The 19,049-nt window shown below is 37.4% G+C and overlaps 1 long non-coding RNA gene across 1 annotated transcript; it reads left to right on the top strand.

Moving 5' to 3' along the window:
• Positions 1–3,815: 3,815 nt before the first annotated feature.
• On the top strand, positions 3,816–13,679 carry LOC128137628 (uncharacterized). The gene is made up of 3 exons (XR_008233774.1): positions 3,816–3,909; positions 5,220–5,349; positions 12,589–13,679. It is a non-coding gene; the product is annotated as an uncharacterized LOC128137628 (long non-coding RNA).
• The last annotated feature ends 5,370 nt before the right edge of the window (positions 13,680–19,049 follow it).

Raw genomic sequence — 19,049 nt, 5'->3', positions numbered from 1 at the left:
AAATGATACATGAAAAATCTTTGACCTTGAAAGTGGTAAACTGACATTTGAATGTAACAAAGTGCCTTAACACTTGCCTTTTAACTTACTCGGGTTTTTTTATGTCTGTCTATGCATATTCACACACACACACACACACAAAAATATAAACCTAAAATTCATTTATTTTTGTCTGTTGTTATGAAATGGCATTAGTACTTCCTAAAAGGGATTTGTTTTAGAAGGTGTAATACTTAGTAATATACTTTCATCCTTCCAGTGAAGTATGCTGCCTGAGCATCTATAAGAAAAAAGATATTGTGTCAAGTTGCTTTACCAAAAGTGTTGGTTGAACTAAACTAATTTCAAAATGAGACTTTAAACCAGAAGCTATATAAGCAAAACATAGTCAACATTTCAAGGCCAGATGTCTTCTGCAGTATTTCAAAATGTCCATTCTCTAATGTAACCGATTTTTGAACTTTTGCCTATAATTGAGGCAGAAGTTTAAATCTCTGCTACATACATGTCATTAATCAACTTATGTTGCATCAATTGCTGATTCAGTTTTGAATTGTTCTAAATGTAGTTTGTACTAGACTGTTGGTTTCTCTGACTTTGCTTTAGGCAGTATGTAGAAAATGGCTGTGTCTACACGCAAGGATGGGTACAGTCGGCATAGTAATGCTCAGTCCTCATTCCATGACGAACCTGGAAAAGGAAGACTGCAGGGAGGTGCACAGAAACTTACTGCTTTTCCGCATGTCTGGATTTTCTGCTGTAGGAAACTAAAGTACACATTCTTATCCTGGTATGTAGCTGGGCTGTGGTCAGGGTATGTGCTCCAGCACTGGAGCTGAGATATAGCCAGTAAAACTCTGGGCTCTGAAATAGTGCATGTTTCTTTTACAAGAGCAACCAAATTGTTTGACAGGCCTTAAAAATAATGTCTGAGGCTTATCGCTGAATATTTCTGTCACAAAAAAGTAAAATAAAATTAAGCCTTTGAATATATAGAAGATATTTCAGAAAACATTAGAACTGTAATTTTCTGTTTTATTTAAACAGCAAACCTACCATGTCTCACGAGGGACTCTAACATTGGCCATTTCCTTACAGTTCCAGGATAAATGAAAAAAAGTACATACGTCATGTTATTTCTTTTGAAGCTGTACTTCTTCCACTCCTTGCTTTCCTAGTGCTCTTGTCTGAGCTGTTAAATTGTTGTTTTAAGGAAGTGATTCCAGCTCACTTAATATAAAAGCTCATATAAAAGTTGGCAGATATGGAAAGAACTTCATAAAGCTTCTCTTTCCCAGATTTCTCAAGGAATCCAGGCCAGTTTCCTTGTCTTAAGCAGGGTTGAGAGTAAACTATGGAAAGTGATGACATCTCATTTCTCACAAGCTTTTCCTATTTTTTCTGAACTTTACAGTGGCTTTTGTTTCATATTTGGCAATGACACATTACCCCCCCTGTAAAAAGTAACGAATATGTTCCTTACATATGTAGGATGGTAGCGTTAGGATATAATGGAAGGTATCTGGAATTAAAGGTCTTTCTCATATGTAGTAACCAACTTCTTGGCAGGTAGAAGAGCTGTTGTGTATGCAACGGGGGTATAGAGCCTTTTTCTGGAACAGTTTTGTTTTTCTAGAATCTCTTTGTTTATTGTGTTCATATTTTACACTGATTAATGCAAGACCCTAAGCATCAAAGTAGCAGTGATCACATTCACATAAAGACAGAGAAAAAGCAGCAGCAATGAAAAACCAGCAGTGGGGTGAAAGGACGTAAAAGAAGTCTGCAGAAGAATGCAAGGAGGCACAGTGCTGCAGGTTGGCATTTCTGGACAGAGCCAAGTTCACTTGTGGAAAATGATAGTGATATGAAAACCCCCAGGTGCTCACAGAGCCTGCTTTCACAGTTTGCAGTAACAAGGAGAAGTGTGAGTTAATGCACATCTGTTCTGACAAACCTAATGGAAACAATTGCAGTTGCATCTTTTTGTCTCCTTGGAATATCACCGGTCTTGGGAGAGTAAAATTCATAGTCATCAATTCCATGGGTTGTCCCAGGACTTCTTATTCTGCCTCAAATCAGCTGAGGACATTCTGCTGCATTTTTTGAAGCTCACACAAGAGGCCGAATTTTAGAGCTACAGTGAGGCTTATGCTGCCTGCAGTATCACCTTTAAAAGTTTAGATATTGTTGTGGAAATTGGGTTATTCCCAGATTTAGTCTGTGTCTTACAAGTTAACTTTTTACATTACTTAACCTGTGTGACTAGAAGTAAAGGAATAGAGGCATGATGACTTCAATATTAATAAGATTCTAGAGTGAATTTAGCATATGGGTTAACCCCCATGAGTGGTTTTAGAGTAGGATTGGCCCCGTGCTCTTTTTTGAGGGTATCTGCAAGTAGAGGGGCCAGAGTTGTTTCAAGTCCCCCATTTACTAGCACAAAGGGCTTGTCTATTGGGTTTGTACTTTTTAAAGTATTTTTTCTTCTTTTGTGCGTTGTAAGCACACAATCTTTACAGAATGACTTAAAAGCAGTGACACTAGATCTGTTGCAGATTGAGCTCATCAACTTCCGCTGTCCACTTATAGTCTAGATTTGGCCCTTGGATTTATTGCAGCATGAAACCCCATGCTCTTGAAATATTGGCTAGTCACCAGAGGGCGATAACATTATGTGGTGAAAACAGATTACATCGAAGTCTGAGCATTTCCATGCCCTGCCATTCTGAAACGTCACAGGGACGTGAAGCATGACTATATATTGCTACTAGAACATGTTGCATTTGAGGGTTTAGATTTCAATTTTAAACCTGTGAATGAAAGATAAATTATATCTGATGCTAGGTTAGTGTTGAGGATGGTGGTATCTTCCATTGAATACCTACAGTCAGTTTTCCTGTATGTTTTCATTTGATGGCTATTTTAGTTATTTTCTTAAAGTTAATTCCAAAGAATGCTCAATCATCACTTTCAAGATTTGAAATTGAAAAGGTATAATTCCTATTCCTGACTATTGCTGTTTCATTCACTGACATCCTAGAATAACCACAACTAGTCCAATCAAATGCTGCTTGACCCATAAACTTTCCATTTAGCTCCACGAGGCAAGAGCTGAAAAACAAATGTCAGAATTTCACACCTACTCACGGATTTAAAAAATATTTTTTTAAGGAACTGTCTCTAAATGAAGTCATATATTCTGAAGATAATATGAATTAGTATTTAGAAGAAATATCACCTGCTTTGGTATTCTAGGACTATTTTGACTGAGAGGAAATAGTGATTTTTGGTTTGGAAACCATAAGTGTTGCTTTTGGTCTGAGAAAAAATTAGCCTTTCTGTCACTGAGAACAGTAGCTCAGATAAGAAATGCTGTGTGTGCTTAATAATATTCTGAAAAAGAGAACATATTGGAGGCCAAATGTTTGTATAAAATAGAATATACTAATTTGTATAAAGTAAAACCTTCTGTTTCCCCTAAGCGCAGACAGCTGTGAGTGTGGGTTTAATTCCCTTCCACCTCTAGGCTCTAACCCCTGAAAATATTGTTATATGCAAAGCTTTCATGAACAAACCTAACATAAAATGATACCCTGAATAATTAAATGGAAATTTGAAACCAAACAGCAGTTTGGTGGAGGTCTGCTATATTTAAATTATGATCAACTTTATTGTGAAGATACCTGATTTTTTCAGTTTCCCAGAAATCAAATTGTCTTTGGAATAATCTTTGAATATTAATTTGTCCATCCAAACATTAATATCTACTTCTGCTCTGGTATCTGGAATGCCATAAGAATGGTTCTTATCAACACCACAGCTCAAGGTCATGAGCAGCATGGAAACAGTAGCTGGAAACCAAGAACCAAACCTTGACTACCCATGGTCTTAAAGGCTTGACACAGGGTGGGTACTGTTAATCTGAGTTCCTTGGCCATATTTCATTCAAGAAATGAAACATTTTGCAGGCTACTGATCAGAATTTTAAGTGCACAATGTGCTTTTTTTTTTTTTAGTCTACTTCCTTTGCTAGGCTAAAACACAGTTGTACAAAAAAAATTGAACTATATAGTAATGTAATACTTAAATACAAAGAAAAGGCCTGGAGTTATAGTCATGATTGTTCAACCTTAATTCCTTTTAGCTAATCAAGGTGACATGGGCAAGTACAGTGCTATCTGAGAAGATATACTGGATGTAATTTGCAAACATCTGTGGGACCTTTGGTACTGTTCCTGTACAACTGCAATGTTAGATTCAGAGGCTCATATGAAGACTTGATGCTGATTCAATGGCTGCTGATGCCAACAATGTACACGAGTTTTCTATGCTATTTTATATGATCTACATAAGATCTACTCTGTACAGTGAGTGGAGTGCTGCATTATTAATATGGGGCTTACAAAAATATAATTGTAAAGAAATAGCTGACGTTTAATTCATTAAGGCTGTACTTTTTAAAAGAAAACCTACGTTTAATGTGACCATTTAATCACTGTCATGTATCACTGAAAGAACCCTCCATTATGTGTGTTTGAACAAATGAGCTCTAAATGAGAATATTCCTAAGTAGAGCAAAAGATGACATTAAGACCTCAGCTGACACGCAGTTTCTTAAAAATATTGTGCTGTTTCTCAAACTGACGTTAAGGTGTGGCTGCAATTTTCAGCACTTTTTGCATGTTATTTTGAGGTAGCTCATTTTTTGTCATCTAGAAAGAATTGTAGATGATATGGTACCTCAGCTCTAGCTATCACCAGGGGAGTGTTAAATGGAGATAGTCTGCTGAATGTAGTAAAGCTACCCTCCTGAATGTCTTACCTAGAAAAGTGAATAAAACTTGATGGATACAAAAAAGTGAACAATCAAAAAAGGAAGAAATATGTAGTCCCAAAATACTAATTCCTGACCTTGCAAATACCCTGTAGCATGTGCAAAATTTTACTAAGTTACAGTAATAAAGGGTAAGAGACAGTCATCTAGAAAGTGGTAGCCTTTTCTACCATGACACCTCTGTCAACACAAGAGATCTGTAGCAACAGAGGGAAGAAGTTTAAAACACAAACCTCTCCGTATGGAAAAAATGCATGCATTTATAATGTCCATGTCTTCACTCCTGCATTTTTAGGAAAAGCGTTAAAAGTCAGACCTCTAAGCCTTGCTCATGTAATTCTCTGCAGGGAATTTCCTGAGTACCTTTCTCCTTTCTGTTCAGGACAGGATTTTCAAGGAAGAGAGCCAACTTTCCTCTATACCTGGGTCACTGAGGAATTATCTGCCGGGTTGTGTTGCATCCACGCTGCTATGGGAATGCTGCGGAAAGGAACTATATTCCCACTTCGTTGGTGTGGTATTTTATTCCTACCATTTTAAAGGGGCTTTCAATGTAATGAATCCCAAAAATGATGTCAGCAAGACTTGTGGGAAGGTTGCTAAAGCTTTGGACTTTCCCTCCCTGCAGAAGAGACACCATGCTGAGTGGGTAGATTGATATATTTGTCACAGACAGTGAATTAAGATAGAAGGTAGTCTCATCTCTGAATATTTTTATAGATATTCAGTGTTACTGGTATTTAATTCTTTATCACAGGGAGATTTATTAGCAGTTTCTTGTTGCTGGGACAACAGTAACAGTCTGTAAAATACAGAATTTGGGAAGCTGGTTACGCTTTGCCTCTTTGGTTTCATGTAAGAGAGAATGAAATGCATAGCCACTTGGAATATGCATTATTCCAGCTACACAGGACTATTATCTTGTACACTAAATTACCAAAGCTCTTTGCCTGTGTGATTTCTTATAAGCTGGAACCTTAAATTATGTGCATTCGGGCTGTTACTTCGTAGTAGGATCAGTTTCTAGCAGATAAATATTTTGCCTGTCTCAGAAGACAATTTTGAAAGTTGTTTGTCCCCTGCTTTTTTTATTCTATTATGTTATGTTTGTTGGAAATGGCTTTTCACTCCCTGATGATTGCTTGTCACGTAAGTCGTAACAAGAGATTTGGATGAAAATGGCATAACGAGAAAAGCTGCATTTCAATAGTTTTTTTGTAGTATTCTACAAAACTGGCCTGCCACCTTTTCCTGATTTATAGTAAGGCTGGTTCAGTATAAACTGATTTGAAGTTCTGAAAGTCTCTGAATTTTAAATTTTTCTGGTGAATGTATACGTGATGTGTTTCAAACCGTAATCCAGCTCCCATTGAAGTCTATGGCAATGCTGCTATCAATGTCTATGGTGCAGAAGTGGACTTATAATGAGCTATTTAACATTTCACTTATCTAAACTGTCACAGCTTGAAAGCTGTAGTAGAAGACTGGTGGCGTTTTGGAGTGACTGAAGGGCCTGTAAATGTAATCAAAGTGACAAAATTGTGTGTGAGAAGTTGCTTCATCTCAATCTCCTTCATCTATGGAAACCTGGTAGAGTTTGTTCAGTAGATTCTGGCATACAAAAATGCATAGCCAAATGCAGTATTTAGAATGACTGTTCAGAACAAAAGCAGACAGATGAACACTTTTACAGCTAAGCAGCTATAGTTCAGTAGTTTTAAGTTCTTCATGTTCTGTCACAGAACTTCTGATGAGAAAGTCTTGTTTGTAAACCACATCTAACTCGACTTTCTTATCTGTACAATAATGGACCCATATCTATCTATCTTGGAGAATATCTGAAGAGTCATGCTCTAATATTTATGGAGTGTTTCAAAAGAGTGATCATAAATAAGATAGAGCATGAAAGGTATATATTATGATATCTGGTGTGTTTAATATAAAAAATTGTTTCATATCTCTGATCTTAATGTGTTGTTCAAAATTACCTAGAATTACATAACAACTGATCTCAAATCAAGGAGTGGGTTCCCCCCCCCCCCCCCCCCCAGGAGTTTCTCTCAGCTTCTGAAATTCAATTTGCTAAATACATCCAAAGAGGTACTAGTTCAAATGAACAAATAAATGGATTTTCTTTAAAAAAGAAAAAGAAAAAAATTCCTGACAAATTATGGAACAAATTGTAGTAATTATGTTAGGTACATTTGCTAGTACAGTAAATGAGGTATAAAACAAGTGTGTCTTCATCTTCCTTTGAAAAGACTTAATAACTTAATTATAGAGACTTTAATGATAAAAGAACCAATGTATATACTGTATATGTTACCACAAACTCTCAGCAAGTGATCTACAGCAAGGTGGGAAGAGTTGCAGTGTACATGATGCAGAACTGATCTTGGAATTGCCAGAAGTTGTAAGCAAAAATAGCTTCGAGTTCACGGGTAAACTTACATAATGTTTCTCCTTGAATTTGGGGATCCTGAAAACCAGTTCAGAATTGGTACAACAATAATAATCAAAGCTTGGCCAAATCACAGCGTGTCTCTTCAACCCCAGTGAATTGAATTGTGGAGGACTTAAAGTTTTATAGGCTGGTGCTGCTACAGAATTTCATTTTTTATTATTGACAATGAATGAGATGTCAATGAATGAATCATCCAGAATATTATTCAGCATCTTGCCCCTCACTACAGGAAAGACATTGAGGTGCTGGAGTGCGCCCAGAGAAGGGCAACCAAGTTGGTGAGGGGCCTGGAGCACAAGTCTTATGAGGAGCGGCTGAGGGATCTGGGGTTGTTCAGTCTAGAAAAGAGGAGGCTGAGGGGAGACCTTATAGCTCTCTACAACTACCTGGAAGGAGGTTGTAGTGAGGTGGGTGCTGGTCTCTTCTATTAAGTGACTGGTGATAGGACGAGAGGAAATGGCCTCAAGTTGCACCAGGGGAGGTTTAGATTGGATATTAGGAAAAATTTCTTTACTGAAAGGGTTGTCAGACATTGGAACAGGCTGCCCAGGGAAGTGGTTGAGTCACCATCCCTGGAGGTATTCAAAAAGTGTGTAGACAAGGCACTCCAGGACATGGTTTAGTGGCCATGGTTGATGGTTGGACTCGATGATCTTAAGGTCTTTTCCAACCTAAAGATTCTATGATTCTATGATTTTCAGGCTTTGCCATATCTTCCTTTCTGTTACTCAGTATAAATATGTTGAGTGCAATTGTATGTGTTGAGTTAAAACATCTGTAATTTGTTTGTAAAATAACAGATAAATCCTCCCTTTCCCCCTTTTTTACTTTGTTCCAAGATATCAGCCTGTTTCTTTGATAGTTTGTTTCCCTTTACTCAGATATGGTGCTACACAGGTATTCTAGCACCAGTTCTCTTGGCAGATAGACTACCTCTCCTCAAACCACCTTTCCCACTGTTAATTTAAAATGTTGATTGACAAAATTAAATTCTTAAATTAGGGTTGCCTTGTACAGAAAATATTTCCTAGGAAGACTCTGCCATGGAAAAGTTAAAATTCTAGGAGTGCCTGTATGGTTTAGAGGCACTATTTTGTTGTTGTTGTTGTTGTTTAGCATTGATGATTTGTTTGCAAAATGAATGAGCACATGGAATGAGAATTTTTAAATACAAATCATATATTTATACCTGTAGTAGTGGGTACTAAACAAGATCTGTTTATTCACCTTACCATGTGACATCAGTCCTATGAGCTAAATTCCTGTATCCTAGCAAACTGAAAAGGAGGAAGAAAAGATATTTTTCCTGAATGCCAAATCTTTCCATTTTCCACCAGCTCTAATAAAGGCTAACTGTAGTTTCAATGGAGGAAACTGTTCTAAAAAATCCTGAATGTTTTTTCTATTATTCATGTGGGGTTTTTTTCATATGTGAAACAACAGCCAATGCTTCTGGAGACCATTCTGAGTAAACTATTTGATAGGAAATTGATTGATGTAGGAAATAATCTAGAAAAGCTGTCACTTTAGCTTTTAAGTGCTCATGAAGCTACACAGGGAAGTAATTAATAAGAATTAGACTTTAAGGTAAATGACTGAGGAATTGTAATATCATGGGAGAGTGTAAATTGGAATCTGGTAACATACTGTATGAGAAAGGTAATATAAGGAAACTATTCTCCATCAGGTTGAAAAGTTTGAATGTTGTAGTGATTTATTTATGAAGCTGATAAAGGGTAAGCAAAAACAAACATGGGTCTCAAACTGTAGGACAGTAAGCTGGAGGAAAATTGACATTGACTCCTTAAAAGTTTGGAATCCCTAAGGTTGTCCTTAAGGCAACACTTTCCTGATTTCTTGTCACTGGGTGAAATAAATGCCCCAAAACAAACCCCCAAATGGGAAACTGTTGACATCACTGGTGTATTCTGACCTTGTGTTATTAATGGCAGTATCAAGGTGCATCTGGGCATAGAATATGACTTACAAAGTTACTTACAAGTAATCTTTTCTTACAGCTGGAGTCATACAGCACTTCTAAGTATGGTGGGTGAAATTTAGTCTGAATTTGAGTGACCTCAATGCTGTTTTAACAGTAATGGCTAGGCCAAAGCCCAGGCAGTTTGGTTAACCTTAAGGTTTGGAAAAATTAGATGTATGCTCCTATGGACACTTTATTCTGGATAATGGGAAAGCCACGAACAACTAATAAAAGTGGTTCTAGACAGCATTTTTTTTTTGCCAAAGATAAGGTTTGGCTTTGCTTATGTGCCTATGTTCTTGAAGTAATAAGTAAGCATATCGGAGACTGCCCTGATATGTGTAATTGTAAAATCAAGGAAAGCAGAACTCTATCGCAGAGGTAAAGAAGAAAGGTAATTATGGCAAGATGAGGACCAACTCCTTCAGGATGATTTCATTATTAGCAATGTTGAACTGGGCAAATGCAACAATAAAAATGTAAAAATGTAATGAAGTAAATTATACAATGTTCATATTCATGCACAATATGTGTGTAAATATACATGTAAGTGTATATATCTCCCAGCCCCTGGACACTTGCATGTGTGTTGATACACATATTTCCCAGCTCCTGGTTGCATGGTAATGCTACTCAAAATATCTTCTATTATATCAACAAAATTACAGATGTAGTCTATCAGTGACTCTCATGGGTTATTTAATCTGTTTTACCAGACCAAAATCATGTGAGTGTTCTGCTGAGAGAAAAATCAAGTGCATCTTAAAACTTGCATTTCCAATTGCTAATCAAAATTGTAGTCTGTTCCAAAGCCTCTTGAAGTGAATAAAACTTTTTTCCCCCCAAACTTACTTTGGATCTGACCTGTAAGGATTCTACAGTGTAGCATGATACATCAATTTGTGCAAACAGGGAGAGGGAAAGTGACATAACCTGCCTCTGACTTGTGGGATTTTGACTTTGGAAATAATATGTACTGTTAATAACCTGGTGCAGGACAACAAGTGGTAAAAAAGAATGATTTATTGGTTTGCAGAGTAAAAGTATGCTCCCTGCCAGTTTATAAGTTTGCAAGTAAGTTATATTTTGTGCTAAGACTGTTTTAAAAAAAACAACAAACATATTGTCACCATGTCTGTATGAGCAAATTGATTCCTTATAGCAGTTTCCAGTTTAGGATACACTTTCCCTATCTGAGGCTTGCAGTATTTTCAGACTGTCTGACTTCTAGCCACCCTACTGTTAAGAATGATTTGACTTTTAAATTTTGTCTAATGACTAATACTCAAATTTACTGTATCACTTCAATTTTAATAAGAGATGATCACTTCGGTTGAACTAAATATAGTAAAATCAATAGACCCAATTATATAAAAAGCAACTGAGAAGCTAGTCTTCCAAAACAAGTTTTGCATGTACACACGTTTGTATATTGTGTGTATATGTATGTATTGTATATGATATATGTATGTATATATATATAACTGTTCATATGTGTTATATTTTAAATTAATGCTGTCAGTATCTTCCTACTGTTTATTTTTGTATGCAGGAAAGTTTGTCCCTAGTGATCAACCACTATGTTAACTAAAACTGGTTATCTACTAAAAATGATCTCGGAAATTTGAAGTCAAATTCTGATCCTTGTTTACAGAGCCTGCAGAGTTACAATCCCACATTTGGTTAAGCAGTAGCTAGAAGAATTGTTGAAGTATTATGAATTTGTATTTCCCCATCTTTAAATGCCTTTATTTAGGATAATGTCTTACTGCACCTACACAAAACCAAACATTGTAGTAAAAGACTTCAGCTTTACCTTTGAAAGCTCCTCCTTCTGAAGAATTTGCTTTATGCTGGTAAGGTGTGCTCTACACATGCAATAGCCTATTAAGGTTTCTGCTAATGGCTTTTCTCCTGCAATTCTTAGGGTTGATAAAAGTCCATAGGTGTTTTAGTGCTGGTATATTACATTACAGCTCTCTCTATATTTGAAAAAAATCTTACCATTGATTTTCTGTAGGTTCTTCATTTGTCTGGAGGGAGAACACTCCACTTTTACTCCAATTGCTCATAGTGTTCCCCCCAAAGAAATTAATTTTTTTCCTTTCTTCACCTACATCTGCTTAATATTGATCTATCATACCAACTCCTGATTGAGGAAAAACTGTATATAGAATGTTAAATGTGCATGTACTGAAAGCCAAAAGATACTGAAGAATGTGTTTAGAGCTAACTCTGAACTTGCATGATTCAGCAAGTTCTTAAATAGTAATATTCTCATGTTGCTGGTCAGAGGTCACATCACTTTTATGTAAAAGTCTTCTGTCATTTTCAGTTATGAAGTTTGCTGATACAAAAGGACTTGGTTTTCATAGACTATATATGAACAACTCTGCCTTTGGTACTTTTGATATTCTGGATTTTCTGCTATAGTATAGTTGGTGCTCTGTCATAGCCAGTCACCTCAAGTAAACAACACACATCTAGAATTACAGTATTTTCTTTTCTTAGTTATTCACTGTACCTTCATCCAAAAATCTTACTCTGGTTTTGATCATCTGTAGCTCCTTCCATGACACAAAAAGGTGAAATAAACACTTATTAAGCAGCAGTCACTGTTACCAAACACTCTCAATTATAAATTGCCTAAGTCCAGAGTAATGTATGAAAACAATTCTGTGCTGAAGTTGCAAAAGAAAATTCTGTTGAGCATCATGTTGGCTTCCACAGCATTGTCTTGGATCTAAATTCAGCTGTCTATTATGAGGATAGAGAGAGACCTGGGGATGGCTTATGTTTGCTTGCTTTCCATTTTAGTGATTTACAGCATACTAAACTCATGCATACGTCAGGGAAATGGTGTTCCATATTTAGTGTAAAAAATGCAAGGGATTATGTAAGATGGAGGGACGGAGATAACAAGGTCACAAAGTCTGGATGGAAGACATTCTGTTGTGTGGGGAGTGAGTATGGTTAGTTGCTGGATGGTGCTAATAACCGAGATAGAATTTGTTGTGTGGTTAAGACACTGCTGTTTCAAGAGTGTTTAGGACGTTAAAACTTCATTTTTCCCCTTCAATAGGATAGAAAGGGTGATATGCAGCTGTGGTCAAGTTATACGAAATGGGAACATTACACTTCCATGGCCAGAGATGATGCTAAGAGTGGCAAAAGTCCCTCTAATGTTCTTTCTCACATGCTGCTCCAAACCCTGTATTGCTGGGTAAATTCACATCTGAGATGCTGCAGGCCAGATGTGGCCCGCCAAGTATTTTATGCAGTACTACAAGTAAATTTTCTTTCCAGTCTCCCACATGTAAAAGGCAGTACTGCTGCAAATTCAATTGCAGATGATGTAGCAGGCTTGCTCCCCACAAGCATTCAGTCTGACATCTGGCCATCACTGCAACTTCTGGAGGAAAAAAAACACCACCAAAATTCCCTGCATGACACCTCTGAAGATCACAGAAGAAAAAGACAGATGATTTCTGAAACATAAAAAAAAAGTTTGCTGTAGAATATAGTCTGAAGCCTTGTTCGGACTGCCTATAAACCAAGATGGAATGCAAGTCTGTCTAACTGATGTGGTTGAAGTCATCTCAGTGTTAGTCACAGACAGCCTGGACTGATAGTAGGTTGTGTTCAGAGCACAAATTTTTGTGCAGGCATAGTATTGTTTCCTTTGTATACCAGAAAATGGAACAGCAATTTTGGTTGTTATTTTGCCAATAAGTGTGCTGGAAAGATGAATACAAACCAATTACAAATATGCCATTGTTAAGTTGGTTCTTGTTTGAAGGCTTTGCCAGCTCTGTAATTGCTCTCAGACTAATCAATTATACAAATTTTCTTTTTACAAAGTAGAGCAAACTGCTAACCCAATTTCCTGATTATTGTCCTTTATGTTTTCGTAAAGCTTTTAGATTAATTAATTCCTAGATGAACATAATTTACAAGTACAGTGGATGCTTTCTGGAAAGTAGTCATTAATCATTGTAATGTATGACCTCAATCATATCTTGTGTCTTAAAAATATGCTTTTATATTAATCAATAATTAACATTACCTTGCACTATGTCCTTTATTCAAGAAGTTATCCTTGTTGTTTGTAAAAGGCAAATAAAATACTTATGAACTTCTCACAGTACCTTCCTCCAAAGCTGTTGAATGTCAGAAATAGATGATGGAAAGCTAAAGATATCATCTCTGATTACTTAGCTGTGTGGGAGATGGTGCTTGAGGCAAAATGTTTTTCCTGTATCAGCATCAATACCTATGGATCATGCTATGAAATGCATCAGACTACAAATCTTAGTGACAGACCACCTACGTAGGGTGGTTTGTGTGCTTCTTCCAAGTCCTTAATGAGTTCAGCATTCAAACCCAGTTCAATCATCAGCCTGCAAACTGATTATTTATCTTTAGCATTATGGCTGTAAATATTGGATTGTTCTGGAATTAAAAGAAATACATAAGTAAGATCTTTTGAAAACTTACATAGATGTATGGATATGTATGTATGTCTGTGTATTGTCTGTCTTTCTGGGCATGGTAGACAATCTACTGGCAGGCTGTTTCTGACTGTGTGACCTTGAGAAAGTCTCTTAAGATATCTCCTCACAGCTTCCTTAATTTTTAATAGAGATACCGATACCTGCCTGACTTACATAATGTATAAGTTGCATCTTCCTTTGCAATGTATTTTAAGACTTCTGGATGAATAGGTTTAATTGAAAAGAAAAACTAACCTCTTCTATCCTCCATCCTGACAGAAATCCTCTGGACTTCAGATAAAGCTGAAATATAATAGAGTAATACAGAACTAGAAGCATAGACCACTTATTTGTGCTATGTTGCCAGATTTGTGTTAGCTTAAGAGTTACCAAAGAATCTTGCATGTGTGTCCCTAGCTATAGAGACAATGGAGAATTTTTCTGTGGTGTGATTTTTTTTAAATTAAAAAAAAAAAATTATTAAAGAATCTAGTATCTCAAAAATGGTTCATGGAAAAATCTTGATTTCCACCCGGCTAATTCACTTGCAAAAAAATTCAAAGAAATTTGTGTGAAATATCTCCTAATGACATCTCTTGGTTTTAATTCAAAATGAAGGTGTAGAATTTTGGTCTCTATTCTACAAAGGCTGAGCTATTTAAATGGTTGTAACTGGAATGAAAAAAGTTTGCATTTCAGCTCTGCAGCTTTGATCAATGTTCTAAGATGTTCCCTATAGTCAAATGTAACTCTAGGTTAGGTACAGTGGGAGTGGTTGGTTTCTGAAAGATTTTCATGGAAAACAGTTGCTATCTGCAGAAAAAGTAACTTTTTAAGTTTGTATTGCACATCTTGGTAATTCACAGGTTCCCGATTAAACAAAAGCTTGCTAGCTGAAATATATTTTATTCTGAAATAACATCTAGGTGTCTCACAAAAATGGTATTAGTTGTGAATATTATTGGTATCTTTGATGGAACAAGTTCCCCTCAGTGGATTTCCTCTCATGTGAAACTCGGCAACCATGAACTCGCATGCATATTACTGTATGACCCTTCAAGAAAAGGGCATTATGATGTTTGGGCACAGGGTGTTTCATGAAAGTGACATCAAGAAACATGAAACATTACTACCATTCTAATGAGGTAATATGATGTCACTTCCAGAACTGGAATTGTAGGTTTTGAATGAGCTGTTTTAGTATTTAGCTAAAATAGTTACATTTTGTTTGATAGATTAAAGAAAAGTGTTTACTATGAATATGAACTCAGCTCTTCTAGCATCTTCATTGTAGTACGCTTCTGTGAATACATAATTAAACTGAGAAGGCCAATTCAAGTGTTTCAAACAATAAAGAGACTTACCTAGACTTTTTGATCAAGTGACAAGCATAGCTATTTTTAGGCTAGTGACCAAACTTGTTTTAAAAAAAGTGAAAGCATTTCCCATGATCGTTAGTCTGGGCTAGGATATGAAAGGGTATCTTAAGAGCTCAGAATTCAGGATAGAAACTAGCATACAGTACTATTGGATGGATGCTGGTGTGAGAAACAAAACAAGCTTTGCTTGTTTGAACTTCTTATGACTGTCTTGATATGATTGTATTATATTGCACTTCTGAAACTGGACTTTTTCAATGGTTGAAAAATTCTCTACAGAATTAATTTAGGTCTGTTCTTTTAGAAAATAAGTTTGTTAGGACAGAAGAGAATTTACTGGAATTAATCCAGGGGGCTTTTCCTGAACTAGGCCTTACATATGTGCCACAGTGGTATGTGCTGTGTAATCCCTCCTTAGGTTCACTGATACAGGTTCAATACTCATCAGCCTTAATTCTAAACTGTATTTTAATCATTACAGCATTGTAAAAATACCCATGAAACTTGTGAATGTGTTTCAAGCAATAATGAATATGAATCATGAAGTGGAACTACAAAGATTTGTTCTTGCTTCTTGACCCACAATGTTGCATATAATACAATAATTCCTATTATATTTCACAGATTATCTCTTCATTGCAGTAAATGAGAGTGCATGTAGTCAGGGAATAGCTCCAGAAAGCTGCAAGTATTTTTAGTTTTAGCATTTTAGCTCCTCTTTTGCCATTGAAGATACCAGACCATTTTGGAGAAGGCAGTGAAGGGGAGTGAAAGAGAAATAAGTTACTACAGAAACCATAGACTGAAAACCAACCTGCTGCTTCTCCCTTTTATTACATATTTCCTGTAACATATACTGTTTGGGAAGTTATGTGATTGAAAACACTAAGTATGAATCCTCTTTCCCTGTTGGTCAGTTCTGTCTCATAATTCTCTTGGATTGGAGTATTCTTTCCTCTGAGATAACAGTATTTATATTGCCAAACAGCACAGATTGCCACTTTATCTCAGGTATGGCTGTACTCCCTTATTTGTAATGTAAAAAAAAAATGTTAATTCTTTAAGAATTTTTTTATTAGAATTAGTTATTGCTTGGGTGGATTCATTCTTCTTGTCTAAGTGTGCTTACACCTAGATCTCTAGACTATACATCATTGGTGTTATTTTATGTAATGTAACTTTCACTGTCATAATTTGATGGGACTTTTATTAGTCATGCTGTTTGATAAGTTAGGCAGGGCTGAAATGTTATGGAGGCGGTTAAAAAAAGATGTGTTCTTCCATCAGTTTAGTGAGTGAAAAGAAAAGTCTTTGTACGATGCTTATAAACTGAAACTAAAATCTTTAAGAAAGCTGAAAAAAAGAGAGGATGTGCATGTGATGTTAGAGGAAATGCATATGTGGAAGTGGTTGATACAGTCTTCCCAGGAAACATTCCTTTCTTTCATCCCTTTGAGACACACTAAAACTGGACCTTCGCTTTTGCGGTCCTCTGGGGGAATTTACTTCCTGAAATGCCTTGAGCTGCATCTGATGGATATCTTGAGGGCATTCAGGAGGGTATCCCTGTACACTTGCGCTGTGCTTCACTCATGCTTTCCTGAGTGTCTGCTGCTTGTTGCTGTGAACAACAGGTTGCAGGCTTAGGTAGACCTTTAATAAGGCAGTCCTTAGGAAGTAATTTGAAACTTCTTGATGCTCAGCATTTTTTAAAATTAAGCTAGCTGTTTGGTTGTCTAAAGGGAAACATCAGCACCTAAACTTGAAGTCTTGTATTGAAAATTCTCATCAAAGTTTCTTATGATTAATGGCTTTTAAATATAATTCAAAAAGCCTTAGCATGAAAATGCTACAGAAAATGCAATAAGAACACAGAAACAAAAGCTTTTTAATTAATTAGAAATGCTTTTGGAATTGGCAGATAACTTTCTCCTGGGGACCTTTAAAATATGCATAAAACGCTAGTGTACAAAGAATAAAATCTCACAACAAATCAGTGAGTTTTCTCTTTAGACTCAGTGCAGCACAAAACAGAGCTCTGTAGGAGTCAGCTTGCTGCCAAAATAATTTTCCAACACTCTTTCCTCATGTTTTCTCATTTCATTGGTTCACTAGCTTATGAACATAATTTGTTCTTCTTTTATGTCTTTGTGCTATGAAAAAGGATAAAAGATTGGAAGCATTGTGGTAAGTTCCCTAAGGGCTCTCGTTTCAGGAATGAACCCTGATTTTTTTGGTGTAGCTTAGAAAATTTTCTTCCTCTGTCTGAAAACATGTTTGCCTCCCCTGACTACTGTGATAAAAGCTTTCCACCTATGCGTTGTCCTCAGCATTTACTGGGGAATCTGTTGTGGACAATTCTTGAAATCCTAGCGTTGCATTTTACAGAATTAAAACATGCTCTGGTTGAGGAATGCCTCAAAACTGCTCTTCGTGCAGTTCAGGCTGAGCTCAACTGTACTTCTAAACAAAGCAAGCAAAGACTTATCCCCCACATTTACAGTAGGTAACCTATAAAGGATATAGTAGACCAGTGACGAGTGGCGTTCCACAGGGTGGGTATTGGGACCGGTGCTGTTTAACATCTTTGTGGGTGACATGGACAGTGGAATCAAGTGCACCCTCAGCAGTTTTGCTGATGATGCCAAGCTGTGTGGTGCGGTCGACATGCTGGAGGGAAGGGATGCCATCCAGAAGGACCTTGACCGGCTTGAGAGGTGGGCCCGTGCAAACCTCATGAAGTTCAGCAAGGCCAAGTGCAAGGTCCTGCACATGGGTTGGGGCAATCCCAAGCACAAATACAGGCTGGGTGGAGAATGGATTGAGAGCAGCCCTGAGGAGAAGGACTTGGGAGTGTTGGTTGATGAGAAGCTCAACATGACCTGGCAATGTGCACTTGCAGCCCAGAAGGCCAACTGTATCCTGGGCTGCATCAAAAGAAGCATGACCAGCAGGTCAAGGGAGGTGATTCTGCCCCTCTGCTCTCGTGAGACCCCACCTGGAGTACTGTGTTCAGCTCTGGGGCCCCCAACACAAGAAGGACATGGACCTGTTGGAGTGAGTCCAGAGGAGGGCCATGAAAATGATCAGAGGGAAGGAGCACCTCCCTTATGAAGACAGGCTGAGAGAGTTGGGGTTGTTCAGCCTGGAAAAGAGAAGGCTCCGGGAGACCTTATAGCAGCCTTCCAGTACCTAAAGGGGGCCTACCAGAAAGCTGGAGAGGGACTTTTTACAAGGGCATGTAGTGATAGGACAAGGAGTAATGGCTTTAAACTGAAAGAGGGTAGATTTAGATTAGATGTAAGGAAAAAGTTCTTTACTGTGAGGGTGGTGAGGCACTGGCACAGGTTGCCCAGAGAGTTGTGGATGCCCCATCCCTGGAAGTGGTCAAGGTCAGGCTGGATGGGGCTTTGAGCAACCTGGTCTAGTGGAAGGTGTCCCTGCCCATGGCAGGGGGTTTGGAACTGCATGATCTTTAAGGTCCCTTCCAGCCAAACCATTCTATGATATTGCTTAAAAAAACCAAACCCCAAACGCTAGATCAAACCAACTGCAGTGAATATTAAGGCTAAAGCAGAGAAGTCTGCCTGTCTCTCTTGTCCTAAAGGGTGCTCTCTGGCAGAGCTGAAGGTAGGGTTTCTTTATATTGCATACCATGTGTTGCAGCTGTGAAAGATAATATATTGATATGCCTGTGACATTCCATAGACTGAAAACATCAGTGTCTCAGTATTTTTCAGGAAGCTGGTGCCATCAGACAAAGAACACCACAAAGGAAAAGAGCAGATGGCACTGTATAGCATATTGGTTTCCTACCCATCCTGGCACCAGTCATTCAAAAATGTGGTGGTATTAAACAGTCATCTGGTCCATTCATTGCTGCTTTATTTTGGGA

This window comes from Harpia harpyja, chromosome 2, assembly GCF_026419915.1.
Source record: "Harpia harpyja isolate bHarHar1 chromosome 2, bHarHar1 primary haplotype, whole genome shotgun sequence".
NCBI lineage: Eukaryota > Metazoa > Chordata > Aves > Accipitriformes > Accipitridae > Harpia > Harpia harpyja.
This window is presented reverse-complemented; position numbering and strand designations above follow the sequence as displayed.